Raw genomic sequence first — 19,947 nt, 5'->3', positions numbered from 1 at the left:
ATTGCTTTGGCTATTTAGGGTCTTTTGTGGTTCTGTACACATTTTAGGATTTTTTTTTTCTTTTTCTTTGAAAAATGGCATTTTTTAAAAAAAAATCAGGAAGCCCAGGGCTAGAAATGTATTATTTGTACCTCCTCATAATTTGTCCTCAAAAATAATCATTTTCATTGTCAGTGGAAATGGCAAATGTGTTCCTGAGCATTTTAATGAGATCACCCTGATTTCTGGGTTTTAAAATAGCCTCACACAAGCATCAGATAAGGGAGATGCTGCACTCGTCACCATGGAAACGCTCGCTGGGAGGCTCTGATCAGGGAGGAAGCTAGTCTTCTGTCGACCTTCAACTACCGTCTGAGCCAGAGAAGACACTTTATCTTGTTTAAAATGTGCTGTTTACAGTTGACATTAAATATTTTGTATTAGTTCAGCTGTACAACCTAGTGGTTCGCCTGTCCCGTAGTCCCAACACCGTCCCCGCTATGTCCGTCCCCGCCTGGCACCTGCGTGGTTGTTACAGTATCGCTGACTGTTCCCTGTCCTTGACCCCCTGAAATTATCCTGTCACCGCCCATCTGCACCCTCAGTCCCTGCCCCTTTCTCAGGCCGCCCCCCACCCCTTCCAGCTGGAGTCTTATGAACCAGAGAAAATGTTTCGACGGGAAGTTTCCGTCCGGAGAGTCAGAGTCGGCTCTGCGTGAGCGCGGTGGTAATGACCTCGACTAGAAAGCTCTCTGGCTCCGTGCGGCTCGTGTTAATAATTCAGCGGCTTCCTGTCTGTGGCGTTTCACGGGGGACCCTCCTGATGGAGGGTGAGTGTTCGAAGTGACTCGCTGTCTCTTGCTTTCAAGGGTGTAATTGCCCATTTGACTCTGACGTTATGTGTATCGTTTGGCTTTGGGCTCATCCCCAGAGTGATCTTCAGATGTTTGCTCTCTCTGAGCTTCCTGCTAATTTCCATTTTTATTGTTTCCTGTTGCTCATCCCGGCTGAGAAAGAGCCTTGTCGGGGCAAACCCGTCGGCAGCGGTGGTGCTGGCCTTCCTGGGCTGTCTGGGGGTCGGTTACCCCAGAAACACCTGTTCCGACCCCAGAGGCTGTGCCGGCAGCACAGGGCACCCCCCAGGACGGGCCGTCACGCTGGTGGGTGAGAATCCAGCGACATTTGCAAACTCGGGTGTGAAGCGTGGCTCCCGGGAGCTGCAGGCTTACTCAGAACACGGCCCGTGGAACCCTAACTGTGTCCCGAGGTAACGCGTTTTCAGTTTCCTTCATGTCCCATCATGACAGTTCCAGGATGTTCAAAGAACTGTGTGAATTAACGTCAATCGGTCGGTTCGCGAAATCTTGCTGAGGTCAAGTGAAACTATTACAAGAAACATTAAAGATCAGCCCTGGCCGGTGTGCCCAGTGGTTAGAGCACCAGCCCCAGGACCGGAGAGTTGCAGGTTCGATTCTGGTCAAGGGCACAGACCTTGGTTGCGGTTCATCCCCGGCCCTGGCCAGGTTGTGCGGGGGCAGCCGGTCAATGTGGCCCTGTCACGTCGACATCCCCCCCACTCCATCTGAGGGTACACGGGAAACATCCGGGGTGAGGGTTAACGACAGCAGCAGCCGTACAGAGGAAGGCGCCGCCGTCTGAGCGCTCTCTGCGGGGCACACTGCTGCGACGGGACCAGGCCTGCGGGCGGTTAGGAGGAATGTGTCGTAAATTCCGGTGAAGTGTTTGCTCACTTAGCTCGGAGTACATCGCATCGACCTAAGGTACTCAGTTCAGTTTTTAAAAACGTAGAGCGATAAGCTCTCACACAGGTCAGTGCAGAGAAAGGCTCCCTGTGCACGAGCGAGGGCCTCAGGCTGTTTGGGGAACGGGCTCAGAGCAAGTCAGTACCACGCGGGAGCCGGCCCAGGTTGCGGCGCGTCTGTCGTGGGTCACAAACGGACGGCACTAAAACACATCCAGGGCTGTCCACATGATCTTAGTGCCTTGGTGGGCACGTGGAGAACCCTCTAGCCTCTAATCAGCCCCCCCAGAGCGGCACCGTCCTGCTGTTGGAAGGGAGGGAGGAAGCATTAGGGCCGAGAGCAGATGAATGAGGATGGTGGCCACGGACAGATGGGGGCAGCCACGGACAGATGGGGGCAGCCACGGACAGGTGGGGGCAGCCACGGACAGATGGGGGCAGCCACGGACAGATGGGGGCAGCCACGGACAGATGGGGGCAGCCACGGACGAATGAGGGGCAGCCACGGACAAATGAGGGGCAGCCACGCACAGATAAGGGGCAGCCACGCCGATGTCTCCCTCTGGGATCTGTGTTGCGCACTGACCATTACTCAAAGCCAGAGGAAAAGACCGTTTTCTCTAAGACGCTGTCACCGCCCAGCTCACAGTGAATCTTCCAGCAACGCCGCCTGCTGCCCTCTGACGGCCTTGCTCTGAGGGTTAGTGGGAGACGGGACTGTTTCCAGCTTCAGATGCAGCTTTGGGGGGACGAAGAAACGCGTCGAGCCTTAGTTTTTCTCGTTCATAAAATAATCATCATTTTCCTACCCACTCCCGGCGAATCGTGGAAACCAAATAATGTGTGTCAAGAGGCTGTGACCATCGTCAGGGGCTCTGACTGTGAGGCCGCATGCCGGTGGCCCCGTGGTGCAGACCACGCTCATTACCTGCCCAGTTCCAGGTGCCTTCCGTCCGTTAACTTGCGTGTCCTTCAGACGACCTGTGAACAGGGGACAGGACGAGCCTCAGCTCTGTTTGTGGACAATAACGACTAAGCGGAGAGATGAGATGCTTTCTCCAGGTCAGAGTGGGTGGGAGGCCCTGCGTGAGTCCTGCCGTCAGGTCCCCAAACCCAGGACAGTTCATGGCATCGCTCAGGGACGGCAGGATGACCCCCAGGAAGCTGATCACAGATGACGATTTGTGACTCAGGATATTGTTCGGGGCCGACATCGCTGACCACCTGCTCGGCTGACACGAGACGCCGGCTCTTGTGCGTTCTTACACGCGTCCCCGTGGTGAGAATATGCTCAGGAGTTTCCCCGGATTCCGACTCACAGAAACACACGCATGTGGTGTGAAACACAGTTCAGATCTTTACAGGTCAAGGTTTCGGCCTTTTAGCAAGTCGACGTGGACCCACGAGGCTCCCGCCACCCACCTCAGGGTCTTTGCAGGGGCGGCTGCGTTCACCCTCCCGGAGCTGGGAATCCCACCGTCACACACGCTCCCTTCTGTCCCCTGGCAAAGGCGTTTGTGTCCTTGGGACAGGTGCAATCTTCCAAGTTCTAAACTTCCGTGAGTTGGTGCAAATGGAATTTCTCTGTCAAATTTGTAAAATCGCAGCTAAGAAGAGAACGGCTCCCTGTCAGAACGTGTGTGAGTCTTGAGCGGAGGGCCTGGCGCAGAGAGCTCCAGAGTTAAGCCTTCGCCTGCAGGTGGGCCGGGCTGGGAGAAGCCACCCACGGGCAGCACGGAGCCGGCATCGCCGGAAGGGACTCGACGGTGCGGGAGCTGCTGGGTAACTGGAACCCTGGACGTTCGGGGTGAGGACAGCCAGACGCCGGGGGCCTGGGCTGGACGGTGGAGAACACAGGAGAGGTGGAGGGACTGAGTCACCCGGCTTTTCAGGTGCAGTGAGGAAGGAGACTGTGGTGCTTCAAGATGTATCTTTCTTTGTTAGACTCTTCTGGTTTAAGGGTAGACATCCGGCCCTGGCCGGTTTGGCTCAGCCGTAGAGCGTCGCCCCTGGAACAGAGAGTCCAGGGTTCGATGCCGGCCAAGGGCGCGTACCTCGGCTGCGGTTCGTCCCCCGCCCTGGTCGGGGTTGTGCAGGAGGCAGCCAGTCGATGTGTTGTTCTCACATCGATGTTTCTCTCTCTCTCTCCCTCCCTCCCTCTCTATCTGAAGATAAATAGAAAAATATCCTCAGGTGAAGATTAAAAAAGAAGAAGAAGAAGAGTAGACATCTGCTAGAGTTACTTCAAGAAAACACGATATTCGAAGACTGTGCTGCAGAGCAGGTGGGAGGAACAGCCCCTGGGCCCTCACCTGTCTCCAGCGCACCTGGCTCCTCCCGCGCCCTCCTGCGCCCGCGAGGTGGCCCTTCCGGCTCACGTTACCAAGACAGGCAGCTGCACCCATGTCCACACGGATGTTCTCCAACCTGTGGGCCGACTGTCCGTGGTTGGGAGGTGGGGACAGAGAAGCAGACATTCTTGGTGAAACCTTGGACACCGACGGCTGCGCCCCTGGGAGAGAGCAGCCTTCACCACCCCTAACACACTGGTCAGATGAGGCTCCAGGAGCAGACGCTGTCCCTGACATCAGCCACGGTCAGTGTTTAAATGACGCAGATGAAACGCACTCATACAACCTACAACCGCAGAACTCGAAGTGAAGATACGTAAATACAGCTGGAGGCTGAAACTGCCAGAGGGCACGTGGTTAGAGCATCGTCTCCTGTTTCCGGAGGAGGAGGGTCGTCGTTTGGAGGGACAGCAGACCGCTTCCCTTCGGGTTCCGGAGTTCGCGGGTGTTGTGGACTGGACCACGTCCCTCCAGAATTCACAGGTGGACGCCCCACGTGACGGGTTTGGAGACAGGCCCTTGAAGGGGGTGGTTGAGGTTAAATGAGGTCCTAGGTCAGGGTCCTCATCCCTCAGGACGGTGTCCTCCCTTGGAGGAGGCAGAGACACGAGGAAGCGCAGAGAGAAGGCACGTGAGGACCCGAGGTGCGTCCGTGAGCGAGGGGGCAGCAGGCGCTGAAGACCGTGAGGACCTGAGGTGCGTCCGTGAGCGAGGGGGCAGCAGGCGCTGAAGACCGTGAGGACCCGAGGTGCGTCCGTGAGCGAGGGGGCAGCAGGCGCTGAAGACCCTGAGGACCCGAGGTGCATCCGTGAGCGAGGGGGCAGCAGGCGCTGAAGACCGTGAGGACCCGAGGTGCGTCCGTGAGCGAGGGGGCAGCAGGCGCTGAAGACCGTGAGGACACGAGGTGCGTCCGTGAGCGAGGGGGCAGCAGGCGCTGAAGACCGTGAGGACCTGAGGTGCGTCCGTGAGCGAGGGGGCCGCAGGCGCTGAAGACCCTGAGGACCCGAGGTGCGTCCGTGAGCGAGGGGGCAGCAGGCGCTGAAGACCGTGAGGACCTGAGGTGCGTCCGTGAGCGAGGGGGCAGCAGGCGCTGAAGACCATGAGGACCTGAGGTGCGTCCGTGAGCGAGGGGGCCGCAGGCGCTGAAGACCGACCCATCAGCACCGTGATCTCCGCCCTCCAGCCCTCAGAACCATGAGAAATGCGTTCACGCTCGTCACTCAGGCTGCGATACCGCGTGACCACCGCCCGGGCAGACTAACACGGCGGGGCTCCTTCCCGTGGGGGTGATGTTCGTCTGCCCCTCAGAGCCCCCGATTTACCGGGGCGACAGGTCCCGTGACCCACACACAGTTTGGCGGCCGTGGGCAGCTCTTTGGAGTATTTCGCAGCTTGTCACAGAAGGGTGCACGACTTTGCAGAAACGGAGCCACCAGTGTCGCCTGTCACCCTTCCGTAGGTGACAGCGATGGTCTGACGATCCGCCGCCCTCGCCGTGGCCAGTAGAAAAAGTTCCACACGAACGAAGCAATAGAGGGGGGCTCCCTTTCCTTCTGGGTTCAGGGTAAGCTCGCCCCTGCTGCCGACACCGCAGAGCAGGGGCCGACCTCAAGCTCCTGCGCTCTGCTCGGCTCCGCGGGGCTGGGCGCACGCAGGTCACAGCAGTGGTCACGTTTCACGGTCTGGTCAGTCCCGCCCGGGAACCTGCCAGAAGCTCAGTGTCACTTTTCTCCAAATTCCCTTCAGTTATTGTGGATGTTTTAAGGTGTGATGTTAAATACAAATATGCCTTTTTATTTTAAAAAAGAACCACCGGTTCCATTAGAGACATCTGCTAAAATGTTTGGATGAAATGGTTCGGTGTTAGGATCGGATCGAAACCGGGCGGGCTGGGAGGACGAGTCACAGAGAACGCGCCGGGCCGGGTGGGGGTTTCGCGGCTGTGATCAGCACGAAGGGGTTCGTCACACAGTTTTCTGAAACCTCGCGGGGCCGGGGAGCGTGGTGTGTGCTCTGGAGGCCCCCCTCTCCCCAGGCCGCGCTGTGTCCTGCGTGTCCAGCTGTGAGCCGATGGCTCTCCCGTGGGCTGGCTCCGTCTCGAGAGGCGAGGCCCCTCTGCCTCTCCCCGCGGACGTCCGGCTGTCCCCCCCACTTCACCTGAGGGAGCAGCTCTCTCTGGGCTCAGCCTCAGCCCCAACTGCCACCTCCCTGCTGGGAGTCCGGGCGTGTCTGCAGACAGACAGCCCCTCTCACCGCACCCCAGGCGACGTCCTGCGGACTCTCCTGGCCCCCCGCCTGGCCCTGTTCCACCCAAGTGAGCACCGGACAAACCTGAGGTCCTTGGTTCTGCAGAACTGCCATCTTCGTCCATTCTCTCCAGTCTTCTCTCTGGGAGGTCAAGGGTCAGCCTTTGTTCCCAACTTCATCATCTTTATCTCAGTACATTCAGACAGAGCTCCTGCTGGGCACATGCCCCCGATTCAGTGATGACCACCTGAGCTCTCCCCCTCACACCCAGAGCCACACACACACACTCAACACACACTCACACCCACACACACTCACTCCCCCTCACACCCACCCACACTCATAGTCACACCCACACACACTCACACTCACACTCAGACACACACACGAGGTGGCAATAGAATGTTCCTAGAATCTTTCTGGCTGTGATTTCTGGCCAATTTAATTATATACGACCCACGGACGTGGTGACACATTTGGAGGGTGGATATTCTACGTAGCTGCTGACATACCTCCAGAAAGACGCAGCCCTGCCGAGCGCAGGTTGTGGAATGTCCTGTTCTCGGGCTTGTGAACAAATTCCAAGTGGGTTCTGGTACTGGGCACTGGAAGTGAAGAATGACTTTCTTTTTTCCCAAAAGGACATGGTGCTCACGGGCGACACAGGACGCCGTGGGGACGGAGCCGGCAGGTCCCCTGGAGGACCATGGGCTCAGCATTGCCGTGGAGGCTGGGGCGACAGGGCAGGCTGTGCCGTCCCCCGGCCGCTGGCCCCGATCTCAGGACGTCTGTGACCTTGACCACAGAGAGGCAGAGGCCGCCCCATCTCCCCTCGTGAGCTGAGTCGTTCTTAAGCCTCTGCCCTGGTAAAATTTATTCAAGAGACAAAACAGTTTCCTGGTAATAACTGAATTCTGAAAGGGCCATCCCAGCCTCACTGTGCATCAGCGATGATCAAATGCGATGACTTGTACTTTCCGAGGAGAGCAGTTCGGTTCGGACGCCTCCCTGGTACTTGTTTGACTCTCCATCCCCGGGAGGGGCCACCTGAGTGTTGGTGGCGGCGGAGGCTGCAGTCCACTGTGCACAGCTCACGGAGGCAGCACGCGTCCCCCCGGCGGTGGCGCTGGGCGTGGAGCACGTGGTGAAGGACAGCGTCTCTCCTCCAAGGGTGAGTGCGGTCGGAAGGTTCAGGAAGAGCAGGGCCTGGCTTCATGTGATAAACGTCCTGAGTGGCGGCTCCTTCCGGAAGGCAAAGGTCCCTGGCGAGCCCGCCCGCGCCCTCCCCGGTCTGGGGCGGGGCTGGACTCTCTGGGGCAGAAAGTTCTTCCTCCTCACCAGCCTCCCTCCCTCCGGTTTCCTCGTTTCCGGCCGGAGGAAGTGGGCTCCTGTGGTCATTCTCCTTCTTCCAAACAAACGTCCGAGTCACACAACCGCAGCGTGTACGGTGTTTGCTCAGGGCCTGTCTGCTGACTCTCTTGTTGCTTCTGGGTTTTCTCTTGGACCCTTAGTAAGTTTTCCCATGTACCTTCACACTGGGCATCGTAAGACCCCCACACGGACAGCGCCCAGCGCCCTCAGCCCCGAGGAGGCCTGAGGGGCGAGCCCGCTCCCCGTCTCGATACCGTGAGCAGCGGTGAGAACCCTCACTCAGCGTGCAGTGCGGCCTCCTGCAAGGAGCCCCGGAACGAAGGAGGGGTCCCCGTGGGCTCCACGTGAAGACTGAGTCAGGGCCTCGTTCCTCCTGATAACGCCGATGAGAACTCGAGAGGGTAGGGAATACGCGTGGATGAGCGGTCTGCGGAGGACAGGTGTGCGGTCAGGTTCTTGCTCACAAGGGTCACTTACGGGCTGGGGGCGGCCGTCCACTCCAGGGAAGACGGTGAACACGTGTGACCATGTGTGTCCCGGAGCCTCATGACTGAGCTTCTGGGCTCAGAGAATGAAGAAGCACAGACCCCAGTCACGGTTCACGTGGAACTCATCCTTCTCGTACCACGGGCTGGGCCGGCCACGCTTTCCCAGTCTGGCTCAGGGCGCAGGTGCAGAGGTCAGAACGGTCAAGGGCCTGTTCCCAGTTCACTCGCTAGCATGCAGCCGAGCAGTGGTCAGAACGCTGTCCGAGTCCTCGCGGTGGAACTGACCTGTGAGGGATCCGGCAACGTCGCCCAGCAGCTGTTCCTGGGGGGGGGGATTCCCGATGAGAATTCCCTGGGAGTTTTTCATCAGCTCTGAGAATACCCCGAGGCTGGTGACCAGCAGCAGTGTCTCCTTCGCAGACACGGACTGTCACTTAGGGGCAGAAAGCCTTGTCCGAAGGCCACGGACAGGGCCACGAATACACAGGATAGGTTCAAGCTCGTGGAGGGGACGGTCCCCTGGGGCTCCACGGCCGCGAGGAAGCCGGTGAGCACTCAGAACCCCCCCCCCCCAGCTCTGTATCCGCGCTGTTCGGCGTCCACCTGTTTCTGAGCCAGAGAAGCGCACGGAGAGACCTGGAGCGCGCTTTGCGCTGGTGGCGGTTGTGTCTCATTGGTGCTTACGACCTGAATGTGGGGGTGGCAGCCGCACGACCCCCTTGCAGACCCGATCACAGCATCGGTCAGTGCACAGGGCTGTGGGCACGGCCACCCGCTCCCCGGCGGGACCCCGCCTGTGCAGCCGGCACCTCCAAGAAGACAACTCTGCTTCCTGTGGGTGGGGGCTGGCCGGGCGCCCGGCAGGGGCAAACACCGCGGTGCAGAGGGATCCGTGAGCGTGAATGTTCATCGTCTTTCAACCCAGGGAGATCGAAGTCTCAGCGCAAAAATCATGCTCTTTTGTTTTAGTTTCTAAAGGAATTGTGGCCCCTTAGAGTGAGGCCTTGAAGTGACGTCGGAACCACAGTCGAGTGACCGACTGAGACGTGCGCCCAAGAGGATCTTTATTTCACTTTATGTGCTGCTTTGGAACATGCGACAAATACAAAGTCCTGTTTTGAAGTTGGCTAGATTGATAAGAACAATTGAATATTCAAGAGGATTTCGCTTATTTCAGAGAAGAAAAGGACTTGAAAAGAGAATGAACTATAAAATGCAGTTTTAAATTTTAAACTTTGAACTAAGTTTTTATTTTATTTTTGTTAATATTTTTTCTTTATTGATTTGAGAGAGATAAAAACATCAATGAGAGAGAACATGATTGGCCGCCTCCTGCGTGTCCCCCACTGGGGATGGGCCCACACCCTGGGCATGTGTCCTGACCGGGAATTGAACCGGCGACCTCCTGGTGCAGGGTCGACACTCAGCCACGGAGCCACACCGGCCGGGCTGGACAAAGTTTTCACATGGGAACCCTTTCAAAGTATTTTTAAACATTTGCTAGACAGAGTAATAACATTTGGCTAAATGGAAGTGCTTGAGAAATAACTGGATATTTAAATCTAAAACTTTATTGAGTTAAGTATTTATTTTTGAACAGAAGTGAGGCCCTGGGCGCCCCTTTCTCTGCGTGAGATCACCCTTCAGGGAGCATAAAAGTCTCGCTAACGGCATCATACTCCACGAAATCCGTCATTTCAGTATTCTCTTCTTCACTCTCTCTCTAGGTCTTTCCGCTCCGGGTGCCCCAGCTCCCTAAGAAATCTGATGACGACGCTGGCGCCCACTCAGCACCCGAAGTCGCCCTATGAAAAGCCCAGAATGCCGGCTCCCTGGGAAACCTCGTGGGAGCAGGGAAGTCGGGGCGGCTGGACACCAAGGACGGACACCAGTCCACCCGCCAGGGGGCAGCCACCCCTCCCGCAGTCCACGCGGAAGCCCAGGGGCGGCCACGCGGACAGAGACTCCAGAATCTCGTTTACTCTGAGCTTGGGGTGTACAGCCAAGATGACGTCAGTGAAAACCAAACACGTGAGCCCGTGATCGCGAGCGAGCAGTGTTCCGGGTGTTTCCATGACCCACGTCCGGGCCCCACGTTAATTCTGCAAACACCTTCCACGGCAGGAAGCTGTGGTCCTCAGTCCTCCCCGTTGGCCACGACTTCAGGTTTCGTTTGGGGAAGATGTCAGACGGTGCGTCAAGAACTTGGCAGGAGCTTCTCCTTTCGTGGGCAGCGGGGGACCCCCGGCCCCTGTGTGTGCAGACGTGCGTCTGGGGTCAGGGGACCCCTCGTGGTCCTTCAGACTGCCAGTCTCTCCGGGCTGCCCGTGGCTGTCCCCACGCTCTGCCCCTCTCGCTCCACCCGGACAGTAACTGTGTCACTGGGACCCTGGCTAAGACTCTACAGCCCCAGGCCCCCCGACTGTGCTCCACCCTCAAAGCAGGGGGGCCTCACCCCCCGGCTCGTCCACGTCCCCAACACACAGGTCTGACCGGCCGCCTTCCTGATGGGTCCCCACACCTGCCCTTCCTGCCCGGGGGCGGCGACCTCTCCCTCTGAAAGTGTGACCCCGGAGGTGCCAGGGACACACCCCGTTGTGCGTCCTGCCCCCCTCCACCCGAGTCCAGCAGCAGCAGGACAGGCAGTGTCGGAGCAGGTGGACACTGAGCAGACTCAGCCTCTCTGAGACCCGCGTGGATCGGCTGCTGCTTCCTCCCCGGGAGCCTGCGGGAGGGCGTGACCGCGGGGGTCCGGGTTCCCCCCAGAAAGGGGCCCCTCACCGTGAGGACAGGGCTCTCGTCTTGGCTCCCCCGTCCGGTCTCTGTGCCCTCTGCCTGCCTCGTGCCCGGGAAGCTGCCGGTCACCCTGTGGAAGCTACGTTGGCCTGAGAAGGGATGGGGTGACTCTGCACCTTGTTTCTGCGCCCGCAGGTAAGCATGCGTCCCCTGTCCTACCCCTACCATGCGACACCGGCAAGTGCCCTGTGGGAATCCTCCTCTGGGCCCTGCGCCCACTTCCAGGGGACATTTGTCCAGCTCTCGGTACGAGGGGCCTGTAGGAACCCAGGCTCTTTCCTCTCAGTCTGGGCGCCGTCCCCCGGCCCTGGCAGAGGACCCGCGGTGCTGCCCAGCGATGCCGCCGGCCCGAGCCGGAGGCCTGTCTGCCCTTCACTCCCTCCTGCGCATGGGCACGCGGCGGTGAAACACCACCCCAGGGTCAGGGGCACCAGGGGCTCGGCACCTCGTGTCCTGTTTGTCAACTTAACCGCGTCCGCGGGGGACGGCCAGGGGGCCCCAGCCGACGGAGGTCCTCGGAGGAGGTGTGCTCGTGTGACCCCGTCTTCTTCCCGTGATGCAGAGCGGAGACATCTCGAGCGAGGGAACTCGCTTGGCCAATAACCAGACTGCGGGGAGACGGAGAAGGCTGATTGTAGCACAGTCGTGAGAAACGTAGACTTTTAGAAGAATACCGTCTATTTTCAGGGACTCTGGTAGTCATTGCTTCGGGCTGTCACAGAGTCTCCCCATCACCTTTTTAAATGAAACGTCCGTTGCCCCTTCCTCCCCACTCCTCCTGACCCCTTCTCAGCCTCCCTCCCCCAGGTGGGGAGACCCAGGCCCAGCCTGAGTCATTCCTCTGGCCGGGATTGGCCAGCGAGGGCTCCGCGCAGCCTGGGTCGGCGAGACCACCGCTGCTGCTCATGGGCAGAAGCAGGAGAGTTCTTGCCCCTTCGGCAGAGCAGAGGGTGTTAGGGGGGCCCCTGGAGCTGCCTTTTCCGTCACGTCCAGGGTCCGCCTTCAGGAAGGAAGGGCGCCCACCCGATAAACCTCACACTTCTGCTCTGTTCACAGAAGCCAAGACCCACACTCACCGGCCGCAGCAAAGACCAGGCTCTCGGGGTCGGTGCCGTGTGGCGGCTCCTTCCCTGACGGCAGCGTGAGGGCGGTCGGGGAAGAGCTGGGCTGGCCGGGCCTTGACGTGCAGCCGTGTCTCTCCACCCCTCCCTTCTCCCTTCGACTCACTTTAGTATCAAATGCTTTTGGTGAGGAGCTAACTCCTCAGTTCTAAAAGCCAAGTGTAGCTCAGTAAATCAGACGGCGTCCTTGGAAGAGGAGCCTGTCGGGACGGAGGTCGAGGGCGTCCGTCGAGCCACACATGATGGTTTTAGATTATTGACGAAGAGAATCGCGGATCGTTGGCTAAACTGCTTACTTAATCCAAGGTGTCCGCCGGAACAGAAATGAAACAAATGCAATGCGGTAAGAACAGCTATTTTGTAGATGTGGTTTTTGACTATTTCTCCTCTAGCGTAAAAAGTTAGATTCAATTTTTAAAAATCTACGAGCATGTACAATATTCATTAAGTTCCACACTGATCAAATTCAGTCATTTTTTTCACCGTCTTGAACGGAAGTATTTGCTGAGGGTCCCTCCTGACACAGGCAGGCTTCTCCGCGGTGGGCGCGTGGGCGGCGGGGCGCGTGCCTCTCCCGAGAGCGGCCCCCTTCCCCACCCGGCGGGCACACTGGTTCCCGGACGGTGCCCCTGGAGTGAGCGCCGTCTCCACGTGGTCTCCACGCGTGTGCGACGGGCCCCATTCCGCAGAGCGAGACGGGTGTGTTCGGGCTGGCGGCAGATTTCGTGGGGCGCTGCCACCGGTCCGTTCCAGGCTGTGCCTACAACAGTCGCAACCTGACTGTCAGAGACACCAAAACGGTCAGTGGCTTCGCTGCTGCCCAGCCGTCCTCTGAAAACATGCTCGTCAGGCGCAGGTCAGAGCCACTTGCAGGGTCAGTTAGGACGTGAGGTCGCCCGCGGTGCGGAGCCGCCCGGCGGCCTTGCTCGGGGTTCATCGTGAATGCGGGCAGAGTCCGGTCTGTCACAGTGCAGGCACCGCCGGGTTGACTGCTGCAGGCTGATGGAGTTCAGGGCACACTGTTCTTGTGACACCGTTACGTTCCGTCTGGTTTTCGTTTTCATTTACGCAACAGTCTTAAACCCAACCTGCCTGCCTTCCCTCTTGGATTCCAGCTTGTATCCCTTTGTGACTCCGTTAGCAGGGGTCACCCTGGCCCCAGGGACCAGGCGGACTGATGTAGATTCCTAGTCCCCCGATGCTGCTCGGGGTGTCCAGTCTCTGATCAGCTCTGGCTCTGTTCTTGTTTCCTCTGAATTAATGCAGCGTGCGGAGTGCTCACCATCATCTCTTGTTAATACGCACAGACACACACTGACACACAGACACACACACACACACAGACACACACTGACACACACAGACACACAGACACACACAGACACACAGACACACACACAGACACACAGACACACAGACACACACAGACACAGACACACACTGACACACACACAGACACACACACAGACACAGACACAGACACACACAGACACACAGACACACACTGACACACACACTGACACACACACAGACACACAGACACACAGACACACCTGCCCGACGCTGAGGTAGCAGCCCTCCCTCCTCCCTCCCTCCCTCCCTCCTCCCTCCCTCCCTCCCTCCCTCCCTCCCTCCCTCCCTCTCTTTTCTTCCTTCTCCTTTTCCTGATGCTTGTGCATGTCCAGCTCTGCAGGTGCTTCGAGCCGCCGTCCACCTTGCTGCCCCTGCGGCACTAGCCCGGGGCCAGGAGTAGGGAAGTTCGGGCATGATGGGCGGGGCCCCAGGGACCACGGTCCATCCCTGCTGATCCCTGGGGGAGGCGTCCGACAAGGGCGATGGAGGGACGTGCCTGTCCATCTCGCCTGGACACAGACTCTGGCCGGGGGTGTGGACCACGGCAAGCACACGGAATTTGGAAATAAAATACATAAATCCCTGACAAAGGGATTCCCGCTCTCCTGCCTCTGGTCTGGCTCCTGCTTCCTCGCATTCACCCTGGTTCCTAGAAGCCACGGGGCCACGGCCGTGCGGACCCCACAGGCAGGGGCTGAGCGGCTGCAGCTGGGACCACAGGCGCGGCCAGCCTGGGGCAGAAGCTCTGGGCAGCGGCACGACTCCTGGCTCCGCTGAGACACAGCCGGACTCCTCTGGCTGGACGGATGGACGGAGAGGGGCCTTGGAGACTCAGGGGCGTAATTTCACACAAATAAATGCCGCTCACTCTCCTGTGTGTCTCAGAAAATTCCATTTCTTGTGACATCGCAAGAAGCCCAGTTCCACTGGCAACAACCATTGTTTCCTCCTCACCGAATGAAACAGTGTTTACATGTGGACAACGTACGTTTGTGTGCGAGTTACTTCCTAACTTTCTGTAATGACACTTGGGCACCCTCCGAACCCCAGGAGAGCCTGCGGGTTTTGCCTCTGAGCTCGGCCTCTGCATTTTCCTGCAAACGAAAAGCTTCATGCTGTTTGGACGTACAACACTGTCCCTTCCACCGGGAGCTGAGGTCGTTTGCACGTTCAATACCAACAGGGGTGCGTTTGAGCCCAGAGACTCCGCTGAACCGAAGTCTGAGCAGGTCTGCCAGGGAGCAGAGATAACCACTGAAATGCTATTTGCATGCTGACCTCAGAAACGTTCCGGCACCTACTCGAGTCCAGAGAACAGAGGGCCCGCTTGGCACGAACACTTCTGAAATGCAGCGTCCTCGGTGCTGGCTCCCTGGGGCGCCCAGCGGAGGGGTGGCACCAGGCCCCCGCGCCGGGAGGAGACAGTGGTTCTGCTCCAGTGGCCTCGGAGCCTGACCGGGCGGTGTCCACGCAGCAGGGGCCCCTGGGAGGAGCTGGTTACGGTGAAGGGGCCCATGGGAAGGGAAGTAAGCGGATGCAGCCCATGTGCTTATTAGAACTTGCTGGAAGGAGCGATCTTGACATAAATGTAACTCTCGTGACGTCCCGTGACTACCACTCATCTGTATCCACTCCCGACAAGATCTCTGGCGAGGGACTGAAGGGCAGGGTCTGGGTTACTGCTGCCTGCAGAGGAGACGCCTGCTCTCGGCGCTGTTGACATTCTGTGCGGAAAGCAGGACCCGCTCTGCCTGAACAGTAAGAACCTGCTCCCCAGCCTAAGTCGACGCAGCCTGCAGGCTGAGCCCCTCGGGAGGGGACCCATCTCCCCGGAGCCCTGACCGGGAAGCCGTCTCTGCTGTTGCTGAGCAATCACATGAACCTAGGACGTCTCGGATAGATGCTTCTTCTCTTTGCTTTTCACAGTTAAGAAGATTAGCGGAGCCCTGGCCGGTTTGGCTCAGCGGTTAGAGTGTCGGCCTGCGGTCCTGAGAGATCCGGGTTCGGTTCCCGCTAAGGGCATGGAACTCAGTTGCAGTTTGTCCCCGGCCCTGGTTGGTTGTGCGGGTGGCGGCCACTCAATGTGTCCCTTTCACGTCGATGTTTCTCTCTCTCTCTCTGTTCCTCTCTCTCCCTCCCACTCTACTTGAACAAAAAATGGAAAAATGTCCTCGGGTGAGGATAAAAAAAAAAAGGAAGATTAGCGGAAATAACATTCCTGGGTCCCTTCAGCCACACCGACGGACAGTCTGCATCAGACAGGACAGAATGAACAGGATGCGTCATCAACGCCGTCTGGGAACGGTGCTGAGTAGAGCGGCGAGGTGTGCCCTCCACGCGGGACCAGCCGTGTCCGTCTTACATATTCCGCTTGGTTTCCCTCATTTCAGTTACGCGGCTCCCGAGAGCAGAGGGAGTAATGACGGCGTCATGGGAACCCAGACCACAAGCTTCCTTTACTGAAGGCAATTATTATTATTATTATTATTTTAATCCTCACCCGAGGGTATTTTTTCCATTGCTTTCTAGAGAGTGGAAGGGAGGGAGGGAGGCGGAGGAGGGAGAAGCATCTAAGTGAGAGAGACACATGGACTGGTCGCCTCCCACATGTGGCCGGGATGAACCTGCCACCCAGGGACGCGCCCTTGACGGGTCATCCGCCCTGAGACCCTTCCGTGCACAGGCCGATGCTCCAGCCGCTGAGCCCCACCGGCCAGGGCTGAAGACAGTTATTAACTCCACTGGTTGGATGTCCTTTTTAAAAATAAAAAAACGTTTTCGGTTATGGTTGACATGCGTCAGGTGTACCACATAGTGGCTAGACAGTCAGGTAACTCACGGGGCGGTCTCCCTGGTGGCCCCACTGGTATTAAGGAGCAAATTCTGGTTCTGAGAAAACACGTCTGTTGAATTAGCTCACATTTGTGCGAACACGCATGTTGGAACCGAACAGTGTTGGGGCTGCAGATGCAGGAGCTGAGAGCTGACCGATGACGGAAGCCCCGGCGGCTGGGAAGCCTCTTCCTTGTCGACACGGGTGTTTCCGGGGCTCAGACCCTTTGCGACGCGAGGTGGGGAGTTTGGGTGGAGAAGGGGGGGATGGCCCGGGAGGAAGCTGACTGGCAGCTGATTTCCATAATCACCCAGACATTTCACAAGCAAGTCCCGGAAGAGAGATCAGAATCCCTGCGCGACCTCTGGCCACCTGTCGGCCGGCATTGTTCCCCGCGGCACAGGACCCGGTGCTGGCGCGGGAGGGACTGCAGGCACCGCGAGGCCGTTCGCCGGGGGCGAGGCTGTGGAAGCGGAGTTTGCTGAGTGCACAGGTGACCGCAGAGGGCAGTGGGCTGGGTCCCACGCGTCAGGACCGAGCCGGAGGGAGCCCGTTCTCCGTGTTCGCGGACAGTGGTTTCCCCGGACCGCAGGGCAGCGCCAGGGAACACTGTCCAGGTCCTGAAACAGCCCAGGGCACGCTCCTCTCTGACAACCAGGGGCGTGTGATCGTCCTCGTTCTACAGCACCTGGACGCGGTACCCCCGACATGTCCAGGTCCGCGTGCGTCACCGCTGCGACGTGGGACCGGACCCGGCTCTCTGTCCCCCGCAGAGATCTCTTCGACTTTACCTCGATCCAATGAACCCAAGCCTCTGGCCATCACAGGTTTTAGGTCGAGCTTCCGGTAAATTACGGAGAGATAACAGGCGAACAATTCTATCGTGACGCCAGACCTCATCCGTCAAGTCCCCGACTGCAGAAATGTTCACAACTGTCTGAGCAGCAGGTGGTCCATGCGAACAGGAACGGGGGAGGTGCCAGGGAGGGGGCAGCGTGGAGGGTCCCTGCGAGCAGCGAGCAGCTGAGGTGCGGTCTGTGTGGAAGGCAGGCCGGGGAGCGGTCAAGGCTGCGACCACACTGCGATGCCCTGCTTGGCTGGCTCTGGAGCCGGGACATTGCCCAGGCTGTTGGTCGCTGTCGGTCACTGGGGTCAAAGGCATGGAAACTGGAAGCTATTTTGCGGGAACATGAACCTGGCAGCCATGTGTGCAGGGATCTGCAGGGACAAGGGAGGGGTCTCGAGGGACAAGGGGGGGATCTCGAGGGACAAGGGAGGGATCTCGAGGGACAAGGGGGGATCTCGAGGGAGAAGGGGGGATCTCGAAGGACAAGGGGGGATCTCAAGGGACAAGGGAGGGATCTCAAGGGACAAGGGGGGATCTCGAGGGACAAGGGGGGATCTCAAGGGACAAGGGAGGGATCTCGAGGGACAAGGGAGGGATCTCGAGGGACAAGGGGGGATCTCGAGGGACAAGGGGGGATCTCGAGGGACAAGGGAGGGATCTCGAGGGACAAGGGAGGGATCTCGAGGGACAAGGGGGGATCTCAAGGGACAAGGGGGGATCTCGAGGGACAAGGGGGGATCTCAAGGGACAAGGGGGAATCTCGAGGGACAGGGGAGGGTCTGCAGCAGCCAGGCTGTGTCCCAGGCACGGGGAGAGGCACCCAGAGCTGCAGTCGGCTTCGGGGACAAACCTGCACCGACAGGGTGGAGAAGCGACGCGGGAGGCGCCGTCAGCCGACCTCCCGCCCAGCGAGGGTGGGAGCAGCCCAATGTGTGCAGCAGAGACACAGGTCTCACCCCTACGACGGGACGGCTGCAGGCAGGGCTCAGGGACAAAGCTTGGCAGACTCGTTGAATGTACTCCTCCCGGAAAGGTCAGTGTCAGAATTGCAGAATACTCGTGCGACAGGTGATTTTAAGAAACACGTGTTCACACGAACTCCTGCTGGAGGCTCCTCTGCGTCTCCCGTGTCTGCTCTGCTCCGTGAACACGTCCGGTGGCGTCGGCGTGAGTCTGGGCAGCTGGCAGACTTCCCTAGGCTGATGGTTTGTTCTGAAAAGTGGTTGCCCACGTAGAGAACGGACCGTTTTCTAAGCCCTAATCTGGTATTTCTGGCTGTTCGTCTGTGGGACTGCGGTAAGCGACCCACAGCCCACAGGGAGCACCCGGTTAAATTGTAGGTTGTGTCGCACTCTGACCAAGAGCTTTTCCAAGCAGCCCAGCCCTGGGGCGTCACTGCTGTTCCCCTGAACGAAGCCTGAAACTCACAGTCTGCGTCTCAGGCTCTGATCACAGATTTCTCATTCGCTGCACGTGGCCTTGCAGATGCTCCGGGGCCAGCACCGGCGCGCGGATCCGAGGGCCACCCCGCCCCGTGGGGTCCGGTCCTCTCCCGGCCGTGCGTGGACACGAGAGCTCGGGCAACTCGAGGGCACAGCGAGCCTTCCTGGCTGCCCGGCCTCCGCGTGTCCGGTCAGACCACAGGCACCGATTCCCGGCCGCTGCGTGCCCAGCCGTGCTCCGTGGGTTACGTGCGTGCGGAGCCGTCCCCGCCCCTGGGAGGCTGGCGTTTCGTTCTCCACGTTTCACAGATGACGAGACTGAGAGTCGCGTTTGCCTGAGATCATGGGGCAGTGGATCCAGGGCTCGAGCGGAACCTGTGACCGTAGCACCATGTTCCCGGGTCTGAACACAAACAAAGATAAAATGAACCTCCCTGGGATCGGTTCCTGAAGGGTAGTGAACCACCCTGAGCAGCAGGTAGCGGCAGCCCCCAAATCAAGTAAAAAGAGGTTCGAGACAGTGGAGAGTCTGTAGCTTGCTGGCCTCTGTCTGAACTTCCTCAGGCTTGGTGGTGACGCTGTCCCGTCCTCATCACAGAGCTGACGCCCAGACCCGCCCGGACGCCTGCTCATCGCGCCCCCGGGATCTCTGCGTGCGGCTCAGCTTTTCTCCAGGGACGAGGGACGCACAGATGAGGCTGGACTCTAAGGCCCAGGACACCAGCCACACCCCGGGGCAGGGCGGCTGACAGACTGTGTCCCCTTGGGGGAACTCGCTGTGTCCACCCAGAGACGCCCGGGCACCCACAGGATGTGGCTTCACACTGACCTACTACCACGTTTGTAGTGTCTTCGAGCTCTGGCCACAGTGAGTCTGCTCAGAGGACCCCCCGCCCCCCGTGTGTGGAAGGAAGGGCGGGAGGATCACCCCAGTGCGTGGTCTTTCCCACCCACCGGCGTCAGGACGGCGCTGCCTGCGGCCAGTACGCCGCTCCTGGCTCCTGCGGGACACCTGCTCTGCACCTCAACCTCCCGGTCTCCTGTGGGCTCGGCCAGCTGTCAGGTGCTCCATGGTCAATGGCTCCGAGGGCTCCGCGCCGGACGTTGCCCTGGCCCTGGTGGGGAGCTGAGCGGAGCAGGGACAGTCGGGGGCAGCAGCCTCTACCTTGAGGACAAGAGCAGAGGTTGTGAGTTGGGCCTGGGTTTCTGCCCTCAGAGGGGCATGAGCCGCCCCTCACCCGCTCAGCCTGCATTTCAGGCCTGGGGTCCCGTGCACAGGTGGGGTGCACCGGGGTGTGGCCTCCGTTTCGCTCAGGCGGTGCTGGGGTAGCCTCAGACCAGGGTCAGTCGTGACCTG

At 59.2% G+C, this 19,947-nt stretch overlaps 1 long non-coding RNA gene across 1 annotated transcript; it reads right to left on the bottom strand.

Moving 5' to 3' along the window:
* Positions 1 to 5,759: 5,759 nt before the first annotated feature.
* On the bottom strand, positions 5,760 to 7,451 carry LOC118642578. Its single transcript, XR_004961743.1, has 3 exons — positions 6,852 to 7,451; positions 6,424 to 6,550; positions 5,760 to 5,796 (listed from the first exon to the last, which is right to left on the bottom strand). It is a non-coding gene; the product is annotated as an uncharacterized LOC118642578 (long non-coding RNA).
* Between the last annotated feature and the right edge of the window lie 12,496 nt (positions 7,452 to 19,947).

The sequence above is a fragment of the Molossus molossus genome, unplaced genomic scaffold, assembly GCF_014108415.1.
Source record: "Molossus molossus isolate mMolMol1 unplaced genomic scaffold, mMolMol1.p scaffold_m16_p_3, whole genome shotgun sequence".
Taxonomy (NCBI): domain Eukaryota; kingdom Metazoa; phylum Chordata; class Mammalia; order Chiroptera; family Molossidae; genus Molossus; species Molossus molossus.
Note: the sequence above shows the minus strand (reverse complement) of the source record. Positions and strands in the feature narration are given on the sequence as shown.